Here is a 22,421-nt window from a genome sequence, read left to right as displayed (position 1 = left end):
AAGGTATGCATAGAATCTTAGGTCACAGAGATGTGCACAGTACCTCTTGCTGTGTGGCACGGAACCCACAGTGTTGCTCAGGGTCATCGTGGCAGCAATCTCTTCTCGCTCGCAATCCGAGTCTCCCGCACCTGTGGACAGAAGGGTAAAATATATAAATATATAAAAATATATATAAAATATATAATTCTAGGAGAAAAGCGATGGAGGGAGTAATTAAAGCTGAATGTGGCAGACATTTGGGATCCCCGCAACTCCGGAGGTGAGGCTGGAGTACAGGAGCTTGACGCCTGTCTGTTCGACCTAATGAGACCTATGTCACTTGTTAAAAACAAATGAGGTGGTAGTTCTAAATGTTTACAAAAATAATATAAAACATTTATTGTCCTGCACGGACAACAAATGGAGAAGATCAATCTTCACCATGGGCGACTTAGATTTCCACAAGATGAACACACTTGTGATACTAGGCTTGGTGTACATGGAGGAGGACCCTCAGATCTGTAAGCATTCTACCCACCTGGTGCAAGAGATGGCTTAGCAGTTAAGAACACTTCTGCTGAAGTAGGGTTCCTAGCACCCATGTGGCAGCTCACAAACATCTGTGATTCCAGTTCCAGGAGATCTGATACCTTCTAGTCTCCTTGGGTACTGGACACACACAGTGCACAGACACACATGCAGACTAAACACTCATACACATAAAACAAAAAGAAACCAATTTCAAAAAAAGAAAAAGAACAAAATCTGGTGCTCGCTTCGGCAGCACATATACTAAAATTGGAACGATACAGAGAAGATTAGCATGGCCCCTGCGCAAGGATGACACGCAAATTCGTGAAGCGTTCCATATTTAAAAAAAAAAAGAACAAAATCTGACTAAAAACAACTAAATGTGCACGGGAATAATGATGACCCCTAACTGGCAGTGTGTGGCACGGGAATAATGATGACCCCTAACTGGCAGTGTGTGGCACGGGAATAACGACGACCCCTAACTGGCAGTGTGTGGCACGGGAATAATGATGACCCCTAACTGGCAGTGTGTGGCACAAGAATAACGACGACCCCTAACTGGCAGTGTGTGGCACTAATCTGGCAGCACTGGTGATGTCCCTGGCTCTGGGCAGGGCTGGGGATTTCAGTGGCTTCTGCAGTTCCATCTATGTCCCTTTCCAGACTCGTCTGGAACCAACTGCCCACATTTCCACATTAACTATTAGTTTTAAATTATCTATTAAAGAAATACATGACCAATGTATAAACAATTTTAGAAGCTTTTTTAAAAAACATCCTAATCCAGAGCCTGGGAGATGGCTCAGCTGGTAAAGTGCTTACGAGCAAGGGTGAGTTCTCTGCATAGCCCAAGGGCGGGCATAAAAACAAAACAAAAACAAACAAACAGACTTGGGTGTGGTAGTTTTTAAATGCTCGAGCTGAGGAGGCAGAGGCAGGCTGACCAGCCAGCCTGGCTGAACTGGTGCACTGTCAGCCGGTGAGAGACTCAAAACAAGGCAATCAATACTATGGTGGTGCACGCCTTTAATCCCAGCACTCGGGAGGCAGAGACAGGGGGATCTCTGTGAGTTCGAGACCAGCCTGGTCTACAAGAGCTAGTTCCAGGACAGGCTCCAAAACCACAGAGAAACCCTGTCTCGAAAAACATAAAAAAAAAATACTGTGGAATGCTAGCCAGGGGGTTCTCTGGCCTCCACATGTACCCCCACCACACACACAGAATACACACAGCATCCACCACCCTTACTAACAACAGGCTTTCCTTTCTCCATGTTCATATTTATTTTTTCGTGCCTGCATTTTTGATACGTAGCTAACATCAGCTACAGACTCTTGGCTTTGCCATCTCACTGAACACTGTTCTCAAAGGTTGCGTAAGGACGGCTCCGGGTCCCTTTCATTAAAAAGGTCTCCATTCCCTTACAGTCTTTATTCCACCACTGGAGACGGTAAGCTTCAGATTGGTTCTGGGTATGCAGACCTACGTCGTCATGCTCATGTGAGAGAGGCTTTAGCCCCTCGGTCATCTCTCCAGGCCCAGAGCAAGTCTTTGTTTTCTTCAGAGGGAGATCTCACTAGGCAGCCTTGTCTGGCCTGGAGCTCCCCATGTAGACCAGGCTGGCCTCAAACTCACTGAGATCTGCCTGTCTTTGCCTCCTGAGGGTTGGGATTAAAGGTCTGCACACCACCCCTGGACTGGGAGTAGGTGTTTAAGCCTGGAGACCTCGCAGGAAGAAACACAAACAGCTAGAAGAGATATCTCAGCTTCCATCTCTGGCTTTGTCCCCCTCTTGCTGCGGATACACCAAGTCTCCTCTGGTGCCTCCATTTAGGATCCACAGTTTTTGTTTGTTGGTTTGGTAATCTGTCATTCCCTCTGATTCTTTCTGTGCCTTGTTTTAGATTAGCCAGAGCCTGCTTGCGTTCAGCATGAGGTTTCACCTAATCACCAAGACATCAGTAACTCCATCGCTAATCTCCCCCACTATTCTAGTCTGACTGTAGCCTCTATGAGTGTGTGTGTGTATGTATGTGAGTGTGTATGTGTGTTTATATGCATGTGGACGGCTGAGTTCGATGTCAGGTGTCTTAATCACTTCTGATCTATCTATCTATCTATCTATCTATCTATCTATCTATCTATCTATCTATCTATCTTCTGTCTGAGACAAGGTCAGGAGCTCACTGATGGTGTGGCTGGCTGCTCAGTGAGCTCCAGGGAGCGCCTGTTTTCCTCCCCAGCACTAGGGTTACAGGCAGACCCCCACCCCGGCTGCTGGCCTTTGCTGTGGGTAGAGTGAGCACTTTACTGACTGAGCCACCACCACCCCGGTCTGGCCTCTAACTTTAACTCTTTGCTGTAGTGCTAAACAAACAGACAAACCCACTCTCCAGTGTCTGGAGCATGCTCAGAGCAAGGTACACCTTCGAGTTCACTTCCTGGTTGAGCTGTGTCTTCACATTCTCACTCAAAAACCTGCCTGACTGAAACAGAGCCCCCGCATCTAATCTGCTCATTTCAACTGAGAAGCTCACTGGTATTTGGTGTTTCCCCGAGTTATTACAATATTTTTAGAAACCCACAGCCTTCACTTTCCCGCCCTCTATGCTAGGCAAACACTACGCAGCACTTGTCTCCTTCCACTTCCTGGTTCCTGATAGTTCACGAGAACAGGCTCATACAACGTGTGCTCTTTTAGAACCGGCTTCTTCCATGTAATATAGGCCAGCATGTAGCACGAATCCGCATTTCCTGTCTGGCCACACAGCATTCTATATGTGAGCATACCACAGTTGCCTGTCCACAGATCGGCTGATGGACACTGGGCCGTATGCACCTGTTGGCTGTTGTGAATGACGGCAGTTTAGTCATTGGCACCCACACTTTTGAGTGCCTTCTGTTTTCATTTCTCCTGAGTACATACTCAGGGCTGGACTAGCTGGGTTCTGTGGCCTCAGTGAATAGCTGATGATCCATGAAAACCTCCACCAATCTCCTCTTGCCCAATTCAACCAGAACCGAAAATGAGAATCCAAACCCACCCTCCTCTCCAAACATGATTAGATATATTTTCCCCAGGGAGGACTTCACTTTAAGCACTTAGCTGAAGTGACATGCGCAAAATCATCTTCCTTCCTCAACCTCTTGCAACCTTAAATGTCACATGGCCAGTGATGGCTGAGAACAGTGCCAAGAATGTCGCCTTTCAAGTCTCGAGCCCTTGGGTCAACTAAACAATCTGGCTAGCTTAGCAAAGCTCTCATCAGAGAGACAACAACTGAAATAACATGGTTTACTCTTGTTCCTCGGATATGGAAGCCATCCAATGACGGGAAGTCAGCGAGTAGCTTGTTCACAGGCCTTGTGGAAAAAAGAAGAAACAGAGAAATCGAGAAGAGAAACAGCATGTTCAGGACTTCCCTTCCCAGAAACCTGGAGGCTGATTCACTGGGGCTCTCTATTGCTTTGCCATTTTTTAAAAAGATTTACTTATTTTTATTTTTCTGTGCACTGGTGTTTTGCCTGCATTTATGTCTGTGCAAGGGCGCCAGATCCTCTGGAACTGAAGTTACAGACAGTTGTGAGCCGCCATGTGGGTGCTGGGAATTGAACCCAGGTCCTCTGGAAGAGCAGCCATGCTCTAAACCTCTGAGCCATCTCTCCAGCCCCTTCCTTGACATGTTTTAATCATATCACTTCTGAGACAAACCAGGAGCCAGCGAAGCTGAAACCCCATGGTATTTCAACATCAAGGAAGGGAAGAAGAGCCAGTCTTCACACTGGAATACCAGCCATCTCCCTCCCTCCCTCCCTCTTTTCCTCCTTCCTCTCCCTCTCTTCTCCTTCCCTTCTCTCTTCTCCCTTCCTTCATTCCTTGAATATGCTGAATCTCAGGAACTTAACTGTTACCCCACACTTGCACAGTGGCTTTCCTCAAACTAAAACCCAGAATTTCTTATTTCCCAGCCCAGAACCACACGCCCAAGTCGTCATGCTTTGGAGGACAATCCAGAACACTTCAGTGTCACGTCAGATAGGATTCCTGGGTCATGTGCGCCCCTGAGGTGCACAATACATATGTATTCAGTACTTCAGCCCACAGAGTGGAGAAATTCGGGGACATCATTAAGTTAAGAACAGGGCTGGAGAGGTGGGCTCAGTGGTTAAGAGCTGATACTGGGTTTGGTTCTCAGCACCCACATCAGGTGACTCACAACTTCCTCTAACTCAAGCTCCAGGGGATCCTATGACTCTCATGCACACATACTCACATGTATGTTTGTGAGTACACACACACATATGAATATAAATAATTTAAAAGAAATCTTTAAAAAGGAATATAAATATCTCACATATATGCTCAGAGGGCTTGGGATGTGATTGGATAGCCAAACACTTGTCAAGTGCGTACAAGGTCCTGGGGTCATCTCTTAGCACAACACAACGAATGGGGTATGGTCAGAGGGTCTTGGAGGGGACCAGCAACTTTGGGTTCACAATGAAGCCAGTCTTTTAAAATAACTGTTATTCATCTCTTGCTCTCAGAGGGTGGGCCAAGGCATTGGAGGGCTGGAGGACTGGGGCATAGAGTCAGATGTCAGAGGGCGGCTGGGGCGTTAAGAGAGAGGGCTGAGGCATCAAAGAGTGGGACAGGGCAGCAGAAGGTAGATGGGCATCAGATGATGGGATGGGCATCAGAGGATGGGATGGGCATCAGAGGATGGGATGGGCATCAGAGGAGTCAGGGTTTTTTCAGAGTTGGAATTGGTGGTGTGGGTCACTGCGCCCCTATGCCTGCCCCTCAGCCTAGGTGCAGACTTGGAAAGAGTCACCCACCAAGAAAATCACAGAAAACACGTTCTACTAGCCGCTGCACCTGTCCACCACCACTAACTGTTACTCTGAGGTAAGAAAATTGCTTTTTATGGCTCTTATATTTTGGCAATGAAACCAGACAATAGTTAACTTTTATACCACCAAGATCATATAGTGCAGGATGCCTGTGTGTCAAAGCACCCGAGAGCCACCTCAAAAGTGTGGCAGAGGTGCCCACGTTTATTGATTCATCATGATAAGAATAACCTTTAGCCTACTTCTGGGAGAACTGACATTAAATTAAATAACCAAGATTCTTCCCCTTCCTTCTTAAGACTAACGTCTATATCTCTGTGTTACAAACAAAATACAAAGAAACAAAAATCAATAAAACAAAACAGTTGATTGTTCTGATTGACTGGACTGGTAAACAGAGGGGAGAAGCCAGGCTCCTTAGACTCCTTAACTTCAGTATTTTTATTTTGAATATATGAGTGTTTTGCCTATGGATATGTCTGTGTATCACACGTGTGGCTGGTTGGTGCCCATGGAGATCAGAAGAGTGTATCAGATCCCCTGAAGCTGAAGCTACAGTCAGTTGTGAGCAGCAATACAGGTGCTAGGAATTGAACCTGGGTCCTCTGGAAGAGCAGCAAGTGCTCTAAACCACTGAGCCATTTCTCCTGCCTGGATCATCATGAACACAGAGTAACTCTGTACTGTCTGCTATTTGAGAGGAGGCCAAAAACTTGAGATGGATGCTACATCTAGCTCTACGTAGGTCTTAAAGCAAGGTGAAGGGGTTGGAGATATGGGCCAGAAGTTAAGAGCACATGCTTCTCTTGCAAAGGAAGGACCTGGGTTTAAAAGGACCTGGGCTTGGTTTCCAGTGCCCCTCTCAGGTGGCTCACAACCTGTAACTCCGGTTCTATCTGGCGCCCTCTTCTGGCTTCTCTGGCACTGCACTCATGTGATACACATACAGACGAGCAGGCACATGTGACAGACATACAGACGAGCAGGCATATATGCACAAATAAAAGAACATCAAGAACAGCACAAATATGGTATTCATCTGGTCTTATAAATTCCAAAATGTTCTAATAGATTTGCCAAAACTGTAGTCTTCATTATGTACTACAAATTTAATGATATATAGCTATCAAATATATAATATGAAAACTTTCAATGATCACAAAATACAATAATAATACAGCCAACATTTCTCAAATTTGATTAACATTTATCCATACCCATTGTCAACAATATTTACAGATCCCGAATTCTTTAAAACACTTGTGTTTGGTTATTTGGTTAATTCATTTACCACATATATATTCATTCACTCAGCAAGTATATTAAATGTCGGTTGTGATCCAGCACTGAGCAAGGTTTAGGTTCTTTCTGCCTGAGGCAGGCTGTATTCTAGCACTTGGTCCTTTACCTGCGTGTGTGAGAGTGTGCAGGTGCGTGTGCTCGCGGGCAGCATGCGTGCAGGGGGCAGAACAGAACGTCGGGCAGCCTCTGTCACCCTCGGCAGGGTGCTCCAGACACAGTCTCTCACTGACCAGCAAGCACTCGGGATGCTTGTCTCTGCCCCACAATGGTGGGGTGACAGCCACACACAGTGACAGCCAACATTTTAAGTGGCTGTTGGGGATTTGAACTCAGGTCTCCATGCTTGAGGAGCAAGTGCTTTTGTCCACTGAGTTGTCTTCCTGGCCCTGGTGCCTGAGTTCTTGACCTATGGACTATGGTGCCAGGATGGAACTGTGTAACTGAATGCAGGGCTCACAGAAAACTGTCAACAGTAAAGACAGGCTTCTGTGTGTTCTGTGACCAGAGGTTAAGTCAGACTCAAATGCTAATGAATACAGGTGTCTGGCGGCCCTTGCGGTAGAGCACGCTGCCACTGCAGCCATGGTTCTGAACACAGCATGTGCACTTTGCACTGTGCATGCTGTTGTACTGTGCAGACTGACGGACACTTCTGGAGATACCTAGGCTCAGACTCAACTGATGCATTACAAACTGCAGTGGGCATATGAAGTTTTCTATTCTTATAGAAGCATTATTGCTGAATACACAAAACGAAGACTTTTGATATTTTCCTACCATAATTCCTAGAATGTAAAACTCAAAAACTCTGGTAGCAAAAAATAGCCAAATCATCCAGCAGATTAAGTAGACAAGTCTCAAAAGAAGACACGCAAATGGACAGAAAGCACATTTTAAAAAATGCACAGGATCAGGAGCCATGGGGGAAATGCAAATCAAAACCACGAGGAGATGGCACTTCACTCCAGTAAGAATGGCTATTATCAAAGAGACAAAGACGACAAGAGCTGGGAAGGACGCACAGGAAAGAGAACCCTTCCTGGCACAATGTGGGTGGGAACACATGAATGCACCTATTCTGCCAGAAGGTATGGACATTCCTCTGAAAATTCTATCCCTGTTTGTTGCAGTGCTGTTCACAGCCAACAATGGGGGCGGTCTAAGTGTGCGGCCGCTGATGAAGTGTGTGGCCGCTGATGAACACTCATGCATGTGAAGCTTATACACAGGACGATTTTTCAGCCATGTAAAAGGATGACATCCCATCATTGACAATGACATGGATGGAAATGGAGGTCATTGTGGTAAGTTAAATAAGTCAGGCGGATAGTGACATTATCACTACATGATGTCACTATTGTGGTTTGAACAAGAACGCTCCCCATATTTGAATGCTTGGTCCCAGTTGGTGAAACTGTTTGGGAATGGTTAGGAGGTGTGGCCTTGTTGGAAGAGATGTGCCACCAGGGGCAGGCGTTGAGGATTCAAAGGACTCATGCTATTCTCTGTGTCTGCCTTTCTGCCTCATGGTTGTTGATCAAAATGTAAGTCTCAGCTATTGCTCCAGCACCATACCTGCCTGCCATGCTCCCCACACAATGGCCGTGGCTCTAACCCCTGAAATTGTAAGCCCCAAACTCTTTTTTCTGTAAGCTTCTTTGGCAGAGATGTCTTACCATAGTGTGCTCACAGGCTGAGGTGTGTAAGGGGGAGGGAGGAAAGGACGGAGGTTATGGGTAGGTACTAAGACCCAGATGACTGGGGTTCTAGGAAGCTGTGATGCTGCAGAAAAAGAACTATAAGACCACGGATCAAGTTTCAATAGAGATTATCCCTGGTGTTGGAACATGGGCATTTCTGTTCTTTTTATCGTTTTGTATCACTTATGTTTCCTTACCGACCACTTGTCACTTCTGCAGGGGACCCTGTTCAAATGTTTACTGTAAGGACTAGGTCGGAATAGTTGGGGATGGGTGCAGGGAGGGAGGGCGAGGTATGTCAAACAAAAAAAGGTGGCTAAGTGTATTCTTCGTGTTCAATATACAGTCAAAATGTCAAAATGACTTCCTTATGCCAAACAAGTGAGATGAATAAATGAATGAGTACTAGTAGCAAAATTTAGGTCCTTGTTATTTTTTAATTTTAAAGATTATTATTTTACATGTATGAGTGTTTTGTCTGAATGCATGGATGTATATCATATGTATACCAGGTTCTTGCAGAGGCCGAAAGAGGCACTGAATTCCCTAGGACTGGGGTTACAGATGGTTGTAAGGCACCATGTGGGTGCTGGGGATGGAACCCAGGTCCTCTGCAACATGTATTCTTAATCACTGAGCCATCTCTCCAGTCTCAGGTGCATCCATACATATATGCAATTTGGGGAATGTTATCAATATATACTTAACTTTGGAAACAGGTTCTCACTATGGAGTCCTGGCTGGCCTGGAACTAACTAGATAGACCAGGCTATTTTGATTTTGATTGGTTTTACACAAAGCCACACTGATAGGTTTAATCTTTTCCACCTGTAGCTTTCTTTTCAGTTTGTGTGTGTGTTTTTTTTTAAAAAAGGTATTGAGTGACAAGGGAGGTAGGTCAGTGGTTCCTAGCACCTGCGTGACACCAGCAGCTCCCAACCACCTGCAACTCCAGCTACAGGTATCTGATGACCTCTTCTGGCCTCTGTGGGCACTGCACGCATGTGGTGCACAGACACTCATACAGATAAAATAAAAACAAACAACTCTTTTAAAAGGCATTGTAGGAGCCGGGCAGTGGTGGCGCATGCCTTTAATCCCAGCACTCGGGAGGCAGAGGCAGGCGGATCTCTGTGAGTTTGAGGACAGCCTGGTCTACAAGAGCTAGTTCCAGGAGAGGAACCAAAAGCTACGGAGAAACCCTGTCTCGAAAAAAAAAAAAAGGCATTGTAGGGCTGTGCTTCTGAAGCCCAGTGATGGAGCATTTCTCTAGCATGGATGAAGCCTGAGTTTCAGCCCCATTACTGGGAGAAAGGAGAAAAAAGTAAGGTGGAAAGCTGAGGCAGGGGGATTCCTAGAATCTGGGAGTTCTAAAATAGGCTAGGGATCATAGTACGTATTTATCCCCAAAGGCTATGTTATCACTGAGAATTTGTATGGAGATGGCTTTATATTGGAAACTTACAATTAAAACCCAAAACTCCAGGGGCTAACAGGACGGCCCTTTATAATTGCCGTGCAAGCATTAACACTGAGTTCAATCCTCGGGTCCTACATAACAAGTCAAGCATACCAGAGTGTTCTGGAAACCCACTGTTGGGAAATCTGAGGTCCCTGAGGCTTGCTGGCCAACCAGCTTAGCTGAATCAGTAAGTTCCACCTTCTGTGAAAGGCAATTTCAAAAAACAATGTGGAGAGCAGTTGGGAACGACACCCATTGTTGACTTCTCCACATGTGTGGGCACATACACAGACATGTACACACATGAAGAAAGCGTTTCTAGGGCTGTCAAGATGGCTTGGTAGGTAAAAGTGCTTCTATCTAAGCCTGAGGACCCAAGTGTAGCTCCTGGGTCCACATGGGGGAGACCCAACCCCACAAGTTGTCCTCTGACTTCCACACACGGTATGAGATGAGCTCATCTATCTCTCCCTCCCTCCTCCGCTCAATGTAATTCTAAATAAACATAAAAAAAATATTCAACAAAAGTGTAAAGTATTTTTAAAAATAAAAATAAGGGGCCGGAGAGACAGCTTAATGGTTAAGAGTACTTGTCGCTCTGCCAGAGGATCCAGGTTCAGTTCCTAGCACCACATGGTGACTCACACCCATTGCTAACTCCAGTTCCAGGGGATCTGGTGCCCTCTTCTGACCTTCAAGGGTACCAGGCACACATGTGGTGCACAGATATATATGCAGGCAAAACACTGACACACAAAATGAATAAATCTAATAAAAATTAAAAAAACATTAAAACCCTGGAAACTCTTATCTAGTTTCTAATGTTGAAAGGGCACGTTTGTGTGCCCTTTAGCCGTGGTTAATTTGGCTTTGCCTGGGCTGATGTAGCAGGGGCCCACAAAGACAGACAGCTGCATGTTGAAGCAGGCCACTTGCTCCCTGCCTTGCTCAGGCAAGCTTGGCTCTCAGGAGATGGAGGAAATGTCTTTAAAAAAAGATTTTAAAATATTTTATTTTAAATTATGAGTATGTGGGGATCTGGGGTGTGTGGGCATGTGGCTGTGGAGACCAGAGTGTTTGCTCTCCTGGAGCTGGAACTGCCAGCAGTTGTGAGCCAGTTGATCGGAGGAGTGGGAACCGAACTTGTGTTCTCTGAAAGAGCAGCAAGCATCCTTTACCACCGAGCCATCTCTCCAGCCCATGGAAATGCCTTTTTGATAAGCAGTTAAGACATAGAAAGTTAACAAAAAAGTGTTTTTTAAAAATTAGGGGGATGGAGAGACAGCGCAGTCATTAAGAATACTGGTTGTTCTTCTAAAGGGCCTGAGTTCGATTCTCAGCACTCACATTGTAGTTCACAATCACCTGTAACTCCAGCTCCAGAGGACCCAGTGTCTTCTTCTGGCCCCGACAGGTGGCAGGCATGTATGTGTCCATAGACATACATGCAAGCAAAATACCCATATACATACAATAAAAATATTTTTAACAGATAAGTTAAAAACATTTTTTTTCTAAAGTCAGTGGTCCTGTTGCAATGGACCTGGGCTGCTTCCAAGTTCTTACATGAACTTGGAGGGGTGAGAGAGACTAAGGAACTGAGCACAGCTAACACACAGCAGAGAGACAGCAATGCACAGTAGAGAGCTGGACATCAGCCTTTACCCTGGAGACAGGAGACACAGAAGCTCAAAATGACGCCTGAAGTGAACTCGAGCACACTGAATCTTCTAGCTTCATCCATCACCCACTGGCTCCCCAGATGCCGTTCTCCCAACACAGAGGGGTCTGAGGACATCACCCTGCTGCTCAGAAACCACGGAGATCCTCCAAAACCCACAATGAACACTGGATACTACTGAGCCATGTGAACATTCAAGTTCACTGCTTCCTGAGCGCACCTCAGATGTGTAGGTCCTCCCTGAGTACCCCTCGAATGTGCGGGTCCTCCCTGAGTACCCCTCGGATGTGCGGGTCCTCCCTGAGTACCCCTCAAATGTGTGGGTCCTCCCTGAGTACCCCTCGGATATGTGAGTCCTCCCTGAGCACAACTCGGATGTGCAGGTCCTTCCTAAGTACACCTTGGATGTGCGGATCCTCCCTGAGCACCCCTTGGATGTGTGGGTCTTCCCTGAGCACACCTCGAATGTGCCCTTCCTTCTGTGTTCCCTGGCCTGTGCTTATATCTTTTGTTTAGCTTTTAATTATTTTTCCACCTATTTAAAAGTCGAAATTCAATTGTTCTTTTAAGATGCAGTTAAGAGCCAAGTGTGAGCAGAAGTGGGAGTGGACTGCCCAGCTCTCAAGGGGACCCACTGTGAAGCTCAGGGAATGTAGAGAAGGGGAGGGGCTCGCAGGAGTCAGGATGGAGAGAGCTGCAGTAGAATGCTGTCTTCTGCACATGACATGGCTGCGGCACTCATGACCTCACGGTGCCTGGAGTCACCTGCACAGGATAGGCTCTGCTGCGCTTCCTCATGGAGGCGGGGGTGGGGGAGCGTCTGAGGGGGGACCAGGATAGGACGACGACGACACACTCACGAGACCTCCATCCCTCCTATTGGCAGTTAATGGTTGTTGGGTGTCACTTTCTTTAGTGGTATAGCTACTGATAAACCACACTTGTAAGCAACCCTTCTTAACTCAGTAGGACACACAGATGCAGACACATACACACATAAACACATACACACATTAAAATAGGAGGGAAGCTTGCTGAGAAGGGGTTTAGTGCAGCAGGAATGAAGGAGAGAAGGGAATGAGGGTGTGAGTGACAAAATGTGTTGAGTGTATAAACTGTAAATAAAAGCCCCCACTAGTCTCTGTGAACTGTAAATAAAAGCCCCCACTAGTCTCTGTGAACTGTAAATAAAAGCCCCCACTAGTCTCTGTGAACTGTAAATAAAAGCCCCCACTAGTCTCTGGTGCCCCTCCCCACAGTGTGAGTCTGGGCACCAGGAAGCCTTATTTGTCTTCTATCCTGACATATGTCACCTTTCCTGACACTATATTAATAGTTTATTGTAGACATAATGGTTCCCCCAACTAGAGAACATATATGCCCAAGGCCCTGGATTTGATCCCAGTGCCACCAAAACCAAACCAAACCACCACCCAAAACAAAACAAAAAAAAAAGGCTTCTTTTCCTCTGCTGCTCTTAAAGCAAAGTGTGTATTTATTTTTTAAAGCAATCTAAGTTTGAAGCCCAGAGAAGCAGTGCACACCTTTAATCCCAACACTCAGGAGACAGAGGTGGGCGGATCTCTGTGAGTCCAGCCTGGTCTATATAGCGAGCTCTAGGCAGCCAGGACTACACAATGAGACCCTGACAAAACGAAAAGTAAATTTAGACAGGATAAACTGAGCTGCAGTCTTGATTTATCCACAATTCACTTATAGCTGTTTATTTATGGCCTGCTGGACACCGTTCTGGGCCCTTACAGAAACAGAACCCATTCTTGAGAAGCTAAATTCTAGTGGAGAGAAATAAATAGGCAATTACTAATGAAATGACAAATAATTATGATCTCAAAAGAATAATGAGGGGTAGGTGAGGTGGCTCAGTGGGTAAAAGAGCCTGCTGCCAAGCCCAAGGCCCTGAGTTCAGTTCCTAGGACCCACGTGGTTGGAGAACCAAGTCCAGCAAGTTGTCTTCAGAACTCCACATATACACGCATACAAAATAAACATATGAATAAATAAGAGTCTAATGAAAAGGGAAAATGGAAGTGTAATAATATGACATTAGAAACCCCAGGGGCATCAGGGCTGTGGGCCATAGTTCTGTGAGGAACTGAAATCTGACCCTTCTCAAACCTGGGGGGAGCACACTGTCTCTGCTACTGTTGGAAGCTGGGGAGCAGCCGGTACAAAGAACCTGCAAAGGCCGGGCAGGAGCAGTGGGTAACTGAGTAGAGCAAGGTAAGAGTGTGAGTTGGAAGTCGGGGTTAGAGAGAGAGAAGGAAGGGGCAGAGCTCGTAGGGCCTGGCGGAATCATTGTAGGTTTGAGGGCAAGGAGGCTACAGCAAACTCAGGAGAGAAGTCTATCATTATGACTTCCTTTTAAAGGGTCTATGTTGAGAGCTGACCAAAGCCTAGAGCCCAGTAACCTGTTACTAGCTCCTCTTCCCACTGTTAGTAGCTCCTCTGCTAGGACGTGCCGGTGGCCTAGCAGAGGAGCTAGTAACAGGGGGAAGAGCTCACTGTATGCATATAAATGTATACAACATTGTCATATGTCACATTATGGTGACACCGCCAATCATGTGTCAATTCCATAAGATTCTAATGGCGACAGGCTGGGGAGGTGGTTCAGCAGGGAAACCAATTGAGCAGGTGTGAGCATTTGGGTTTGATCTCCAGCACCCATGTAAAAAAGCCAGGCATGGTTCATGCCCGCGACCCCAGCACTTGCTGGTCAGCCAGCCCAGCCCAGTTGGTTCAGTGAGAGACCCTGTCTCAAAAATCAAGGTAGAGAGAGACTAGGAAAGACACCAACACTGACCTCTGGCTTCAACATGTACATGCACACACACACACACGCACAGATATGTGCACATATACCCCCAACATGTTTACATGAATATTTGTGCACACACACACACGTGCACACAAAGACTATAATGGTTCTAACAGCTTCCTGTTGGCATTGACGCAGCTGCATTAACAACACAGTGCAACGCATGGCAGCGGAGGTACTGATGCTGACAAGGGTATTTTGGCATATTGAGAGACTTGGGCACTTGCTGCTGTGTTACAGCAGTCTCCTGTGTGGAGCACTGGACTGTGCTGCCCCAGTTAACAGCCTAGGAGCAGTAGCTAATCATGGAGCCCAGCGTGCCCTGGTCTGCAGCAGCCAGGTTTATGCGAGCCCACCCGCTCTGATGTGCTCCTCAGAACTAACCCTCTGAGGAGCAACATGTGCCTAGCTTCAGAAATGAGATTAGGAGCGGGACAAGGCGGAGCACTCTTCTAATCCTAGTATTCTGGAGACCAAGGCAGATGGAGCCCTGTGAGCTTGAGGCCTATCCAGATAGGATACACAGATAGCCTACACAGTGAGTTCCAGGCCAGCCATGGCTACACAGCAAGACCCCCATCTCAAAGGGAAAAAATGAGGAGGGAGGGAAGGAGAGAAAGACAGAGAGAGAGAGAAAGGGGAGAGGGAGAGAGATAAATAAACGGATTGACTTTAGGGCTTAATGGTCAAAGCCCTTGCCACAGGAGTGTGAGGACTGGGGTTGGGGGCCTCAGAACTCATGTTGCTTATCTGGACCTCCATCCTAGGAGGGCAGATGCAGGTGATCCCCAGAGCAAGGCGGCAAAGAAAACTAACCATATATCAGTGAGCTCTGAATTTGATTGAGAGACCCTGACTCATTGAATAAATCGAAGAATGATTGATGAAGATTCCTGATGTCAACCTGGGTCTCCACATGCTCAAGCACACATGCACAAGCCTGTGAATCCCCAAACACATGTACCCCTTATATGCAAACCTGCATACATACATGGAAATGGAAAAACAAAGGTAAAATAAACAATAAGAGATTAGACTGAGAGGGTAGCTACAACAAAAGCATTCAATCTAAAAATCGGGCCCCGGGGCTGGAGGGGTGGCTCAGCAGTTAAGAGCACTTGTTGCTCTTCTACACTTCAGGTTTGGTTCCCAGCACCCACACGGCGTTGTGCAACCATCTATAACTCCAGTTTCAGAGGATCTGCTGTCTTCTTCTGGCTTCCATGTACATGTGGTGCATGGATAAATGTGCAGGCAAAACACCTGCACACATAAAATAAAACAATAATGATTTTAAAAGGGATCGTTTTCGTGCAGAAGATGCTATCCTCTCCCAACGTCCGTGAAGGGCAAGCACTTCACACAGACTTCTCCCAGTTTAACACAGGGCAAGCTCAGATGTCTGCAGCCCCATCTCCTCCCTTTCTGTAGCGCTATCTTGACTTTGGAATACAATGGCCGTCTTTAAAAAAAACAACAACAACAATAAATATCAGTTTTCAGCAGTCTACCAAAGAGGGCACAAAATTAGTTTAGAAATGCCTTTTCCAAGCCTGAGATACTTAAGGTTTATTGAAGTTTTCTCAGCTCTTGGCAGAGTTCTATTTCATTTGGCTGAAACTGAACTTATTTGGAGAGAATTACAAGTGTGCACCTTTGTGAGCGATGGGGAAAGGGTTCTGATGGTGTAGCCCGGTGTGCCTTGGGAAGAGGGGCAAGCTTATCTTGCATAGCAATCAGGGGCAGTGGGTGGCTTTGCAGTTAGTTCTGTTCCCTAACCTACAATTAAGGCTTCGTGTGTATGAGCAGGGCAAGTTTACTGGGCCAGGGCCTTTCCGGGCAGGGTATGAATTGCTTTTGTGCTTGATCTAGAATGTCGGCCAGGAAACCTTCATCAAAGGAAATCAAGGCGATTGCTTCGCTGATTAGGAAATGGTAACAGATCCTTTAGAACTCAGAGACACAGAAGAAATGCTCATCTGAATAAGGAGCCGCACTGGGGCTCGAGGCTCAAACCATGGAAGGCACACAAAAGTAAATCTGGTCACTGCTCTGGCATGTGAGGCGTTGGGCCTGCGCCTGCCTGAGGAGTAACTTCCGGAAGTCTGAGCTGGGATTCCAGTGAGAAGAGAAAGAATTCTGAGACTGTCTATATAGAAAGTTTAAGAACTGAGATTCAAAGACGGAAGAATTGACCCAGGGGAGGATGCTCATGGGCCTAAAACCACTGCAAGGGCTGATATCCACAAACCCGCTATCTGGATAACCTCAGTGCAGCGAGGTTAGAAGCATGCGTGCCTGCGCACACTGGCAGCCTTTAGCGTGCTGAAGGGTGTTTTCCAAGTTCCCTCCCACACAGGATTCTGCTGTTCTAGTCAGTTCTTCAGCACTTCCTTGTGTCAGTGGCCCTGTGGGCACAAGTCATCAGATGGAGTTAAATACAAAGGTTTTCCGTTGTGAGCCGGCCTGTGTTACCACGGTGCTTGATAAATTCGAGATCAGTACACAATACCACAGGCGGCTGCCAATGTCACCATCACCTCGGACAACATTAAAGCTGCAAGGAGCGGGAAACGCCAAAGCAAAACCACTCAATGACAGCTTGAATCAAGCCAGCACGCGAGAAATGTAAATGAGAAACCCTAGCATAGAGTAGCACCGCTGTGGAGAGAATTTAATAATCAAAGTTTATTTGGGTGTTTGTGAAAATGTTTAGGGCCTTTCTCAGCATAAGCTTAATCCCTCCTCAAAGCTTTATCTCAAAGGAGAGTTCATGAATGAGAATTCAGCAAGGTACTTCATGTTATGTAAACCTGTAGGTGTTAAACTAGAAGGGACCAGAGAGGTAGTTTGTAGGTAAAGACACTTGCTCTAAGCCTGATGAGTTGGATCCCCAGGGCAGAACCAACTCCCAAAAGTTATCCTTGGAACCCAACCCCCATATGCAGGAAGCTCATGCCCATGAATACACAGAACATAAGTAGATGTTAAAAAAAAAAGCAACAAGTAGTAGACAGAATAGTCAAAGTTGGAGCAAGACCAAAGGTCACAGCCACCTTGTGGCGCTTGCTTCTTCTCATCCCCTTTAACGTTTACTGGATGGCATTATTTATGAATGAATTTTAAAATTATTTTATTTTAGCCAGGTGGTGGTGGTGCGCAACTTTAATCCCAGCACTCAAGAGGCAGAGACAGGCAGATCTCTGTGAGTTTGAGGACAGACTGGTCTACAGAGCAACTTCCAGGATAGGTACCAAATCTACAGAGAAACCCTGTCTCGAAAAACAAAACAAAACAAAAAAACCCTGCATGGGTATTTTGCTTACATGTGTCTCTGTGTCGTGTGCACGCCTGGTGCCCACAGAGGCCAGAAGAGGGTGTCGGATCCCCTAGAACTGGAGTTCCAGTTTTTGTGAGCATGGAATGCCTTCTCATACGCTGTGTTTTTCTAGCAGGTGTAGGTGTATGGATGATATCCCGGGCTGCATTCTCAGCACCACATGCATAAAACCTCTGCATCCTCCCCTAAGTGGGTGAAGCACAAGTGGCGTTGTGTGCTGGTCAGGGAAGGAGAAGGTTGGCACCTGCTCACACTGTGACTGGCTACGGTTACTCTCTGGTGAAAGGGACAGAAGGCGGTGTGAAGATGTTGGCAAGAGGGAGAATTAGGTCACAGGCCCCAGATCTGGGGACAAATGACAGAGTGACCCAGAAGATTTTTGGCACAGCTACACCTCTCTGGCTACTCCCGACGCTAGCCTAGCATGCAAGGCAAGAATGCTGGCTCAGAATTAAGTGGACCCGAGCTTGAATTCCGGCTTCTACCTCTGGCATGCAGTGCTGATCGGGCAATTTAAACTTTAACCTCTCCCAGCCTATTTTCTCACTGATACAACAGGGATACCCCCTTAGAGGTGTGGGGATTACATGAGCTATTTCCAGCAGAAGGCTGAACTGTCGCATGTCAAGCCACACCCCACCCATGAAGTCTTGGCTGTGGGATTATGGGTAGTAGAAGGTAGAGCCTGCTGTCTGTCGTCAATGATATGCATATAACAAACAAACAAACAAACAAAATTCGGGGCTGATGGTGGAGCACATCTTTACTCCCAGCACTCAGAAGCCAGAGACAGGGGGATCTCTGTGAATTAAAGGACAGCCTGGTCAATAGAGTGTGTTCCAGGACAGCCAGGGCTGCATAGTGAAAATCTGTCTCAAAAACAAACCAAACAAAAAATAAAACAAAGCAAAATAACCAAACAGAAAAAAATTTCTTTCTGTGTTCCTTCCTTCCCTTCCCTTCTTTTCTCTTTCTCTTCTTCCCCCCTTCTCCTCCTTCTCTACCTTCCCTTTCTGGTCCCCTATGTAGCCCAGGCTAGCCTAGAGCTTACACCTACCCTGTTACACTGGAACTACAAGCGTGTGCCATTATACCCTGTTTGAACAATATTCTCCTAACTTGTCAACTTATCTCTCGCAGCACATGTCCTCCAGGTTGCAGCTCGTGCTTGAAGAGGGTGGTTATTATTTGTGGCAAGATGGTTTGCCATGGTTTGGAGGCTTGGGACAAGTCCCAGTGCAGAGGAATGCCCTGGCAGACTCTGTCTGCTGGCTGCCTACCTGATGCCAGTTCCTCCCTGCATCCTGCTGACAGACATTTCCTGTCCCACCAGGCAGGGTGAGGCTTGATAGTCATGGCAACCTGTTAATTACCATGGTGGCATAGGACCCAGTCCTTTCCAACATAACCTGAGGAGATATCTGCCAGGGGCTTCTGGGCACTGGAAGTTGGCAAAACAAACACCTCTTTGGACTGGGGATGCCATTTAATGGATAGCATATTTGCCCTGTGTAGGTGATACTCCAGGCTGCCTCAGCACTGCATGCACAAGCCACATGCACACTTGGAACACCAGCACTCTTTTGGTGCTGCAGACAGGAAGGCCAGCGGATAAGGTCATCCTGCCTGTGTAGTATACACTTCTGAGGACAGCCTGAAGTGTATACGATCCTGTCACAAAAACAAATACAAAACACCCATCAACCAAACAAACTCCCCTACCCCATTTGTAGGTAAAATTGTAAATGAGACATGTGGGCCATTTATGTGGCATGTCATACCTCGGAGAAGGGATCTGTTATGTTATGTAGGCTCTCCTGGAAACCCCTGGGGTCAAGCAAATCTCTGCCACAGTCTCCTGAGGGATGCTATGCTGAAGCCTGTCAAATTTTACTTCTTTATTTTCTTTCTTTTTTTTTGTTTTTGTTTTGTTTTTTGTTTTTCAAGACAGGGTTTCTCTGTGTAGTCATGGCTGTCCTGGAATTCACTTCTGTAGACCAGGCTGGTCCCAAACTGAGATTCGCCTGCCTCTGCCTCCTGAGTGCTGAGATTAAAGGCAGCGCTACAGTATTTTGTCTGCGTGTGTGTATATGCACCATATGTACACAGGTGCCCAAGAAGGTCAGAAGAGGGCGCTTCATTGCCTGGAACTGGAAACAGCTGTTAAGCTGCCGTATGGGTGCTGGAAGTAGAAGCTGCGTCATCTACAAGAGTTATAAGCACTCTTGATTGCTAAGCTCTCTCTCTAACCCAAGAACTGCAGAATTTAACGGCATACACTTCAGTGTTATTCATACACAAATATAAAATTGCTAGATGGTGTTGGGAGAACGGATGGACCCCATGGGAACAGCGAGCTAACACCTGGGTGTTCTAGAACAAATTTAGTTATACAGGTGGTGCTACTAAGTACTAGCTAGTTGAGTGACCCTGTTAAGTGGGTTTTTTTATTAATTTTTTTTTAGATGGGGTCTCCTGGACTTTATGTTGGCCTTGAATTTGCAATGTCATCAATGATAACCTTGAAGTATTGAGCCTCTGCCCTCACATCCAGAGCGCTGGGATTGTATATGTGCCCTCCCTCGATGGGTTTTTATTCTAGTCATTTAAGAGTCTAAGTCTTGGGGAACTGGAGAGATGACTCAGAGCTTAAAAGCACTTGTTGCTCTTACATGGGGACCCAGGTTTGGTTCCCGGGACACACACAGTGGCTCACAGCTCCATTGGATCCACATTAGGGGATCCAATGCTATTTACCAGCCTCTGCAGGCACCAAGCACACACACGGCACATGCATATCTACACACAGCATACAAACATGGTTTAAAGCAAGAGCTCCAAGTCTCATTTTTGCCATCTGTGGAAGACAAGCCCTCAGATGAACAGCCACTGCATCTGGCTGTGAGACAAATGAGGGAATTAATACACAGCCTTTAATTATCAGGGAATGGCTGTGAGATCTTTCTTCCCTCTCCCGCCCCTCACCTGCCTTCCAGGAGCTCCGGTGAGAGATCATGGTACCTAAGGACAGAATGGGGGAGGAAAAACTGGGCTGGGTGGTACATGCCTGTAATTCCACAACTTGGGAGGCTGAGGCAGGAGGGTCACGAACTTGGGGCCGGCTGGACATCCTCTCCTACCTCAAAGGGGAAGAACTGTGAAAGCAGACAGAGAAGAGATGAAGGATTCATTCGTTCATTCATTCATTCATTCATTCACAAAATACACCAAAGTCAGCTGAGTACATACAATGCAGGTCTTTGGTCAGTGTAGAGAACACTATCTCACTTAGCGGGGAAAAGTTTGGGTTAGAATGGGGGAATAAAAAGAGAAGGAAATGAAGACAGGGGAAGGGGTGTGCCAGAAACAAGTGAGCAGCAGGGTCATGTGTAAGTTTATGTAAACAGGAGATCTGGGCTTGGCTGCCCATTGACTGCCCAAAGGCCAGGAGGAAGGGAGAGACAAGGAAAGCTAACGCATTTCAAAGCGGGCGATGCAAGAGCTACTTAGGTAGCTCCCCAAAGAAAATGGCATCGGCACAGAGAGTCCCTCGGTGAATGACTATTAATGAGTATAAATAAGCCCCAGAGCAATCCTCACCCGGCCTCTCCAGACCCAGCACTACAAAGAGATGTGGGCACAGGCAGGCTTGTTCTAACTCTGAAGGTTCCAAGGTTTGAGCAGTGTATCTCTTACAAACAAAATCCCAACATCGGGGGCTGGAGAGATGGCTCCGTGGTTGAGAGCACTGGGTGGATTTGGTTCCCAGCACCCACATGGCAGCTTGTAACGGTATGTAACTCTAGTTCTGGGAGAGTGTCACCCTCTTCTGGTCTCTGCAGGTACTGCACACATGGGACACCCATACGGGCATAACAATCATACACACAAAACCAAAAATAAATCAATCTTTAAAAAAAAATCCCAACATGACAAAATAGCATCCTGTACAAGGGTTGTTCATGACAGCATATTGCGCACACAGGGATCTCAGGGGAAGGATGAGTGTGGCTCTGATCCATTATCAGAATTTTTTTTTTAAATCTTACAGCTATCAACCCTCCAAGTCCCTAACCCCTCCCATATACAAACACCCACCCAAACATAGGACTCCTCAGGACCAGCACTAACACCACCTGATCCTTCACCTGGTCCTCCACCTGGTCCTCCACCTGGTCCTATCCTCACAGTGGCAGAGGGTTTGAAGCTTCCGGCTTTGGCTCCAATAGATGAATGTTGTGACTTTGTAAGGATAAACCTTCAACACTGTGCTAAACTCAATGCCTTCTTACTTCCGCCCTTCTCTCCTCTGCCTTTTTACTTTAGAAATACACCATCATCACCTTCTGAACTGCAGTATTTCCTTAATTGCACATTTTCTGTCTCCTGTTTCTAGAAGGCAAACTCCATCAGGGCAGTCTCATGCTCATGACTCCGTCCCCAGCCAGTATTTGGGAAAAATAATTAATTAATTAATTTGAATACAATAAAACAACATTATAAAGCTTCTCTTAGAAATTAAGTGTGAAGAGGCAGGCAGATCTCTGGGAGTTTGAGGCCAGCCTGGTCTACAGAGAGAGTTCCAGAACAGCCAGGGCTACGTTCAGAATTTCTATCTTGAAAAACAAAAACAAAATAAAAAAATTAAGTGTGAATTCAGCTGGACACGGTAAGTATTACAGCTCTGAAGGGAACTGTATCCTGGCTGTTGTGAGCCAAGGTATAC

The 22,421-nt window shown here is 46.4% G+C and overlaps 1 protein-coding gene and 1 non-coding gene across 3 annotated transcripts in view; one reads left to right on the top strand and one right to left on the bottom strand.

Annotated features, from left to right (window-relative positions):
- The window catches only part of Taok3 (TAO kinase 3), a 182,715-nt gene that overhangs the window by 110,661 nt on the left and 49,633 nt on the right, over window positions 1–22,421 (bottom strand). For both annotated transcript variants that reach the window (XM_075981864.1, XM_075981865.1), the window contains one exon: window positions 44–131. The gene's annotated coding sequence lies outside the window, so the exon portion shown is untranslated. The remainder of the gene's footprint in view (window positions 1–43; window positions 132–22,421) is intronic.
- On the top strand, window positions 751–857 carry LOC142842744 (U6 spliceosomal RNA). The gene has a single exon (XR_012909425.1). It is a non-coding gene; the product is annotated as a U6 spliceosomal RNA (small nuclear RNA).

Source organism: Microtus pennsylvanicus, chromosome 1 (assembly GCF_037038515.1).
Source record: "Microtus pennsylvanicus isolate mMicPen1 chromosome 1, mMicPen1.hap1, whole genome shotgun sequence".
NCBI classification, from domain to species: Eukaryota; Metazoa; Chordata; class Mammalia; order Rodentia; family Cricetidae; genus Microtus; species Microtus pennsylvanicus.
The sequence above is the reverse complement of the archived record's forward strand: the minus strand, read 5'-3'. Positions and strand labels throughout refer to the sequence as shown.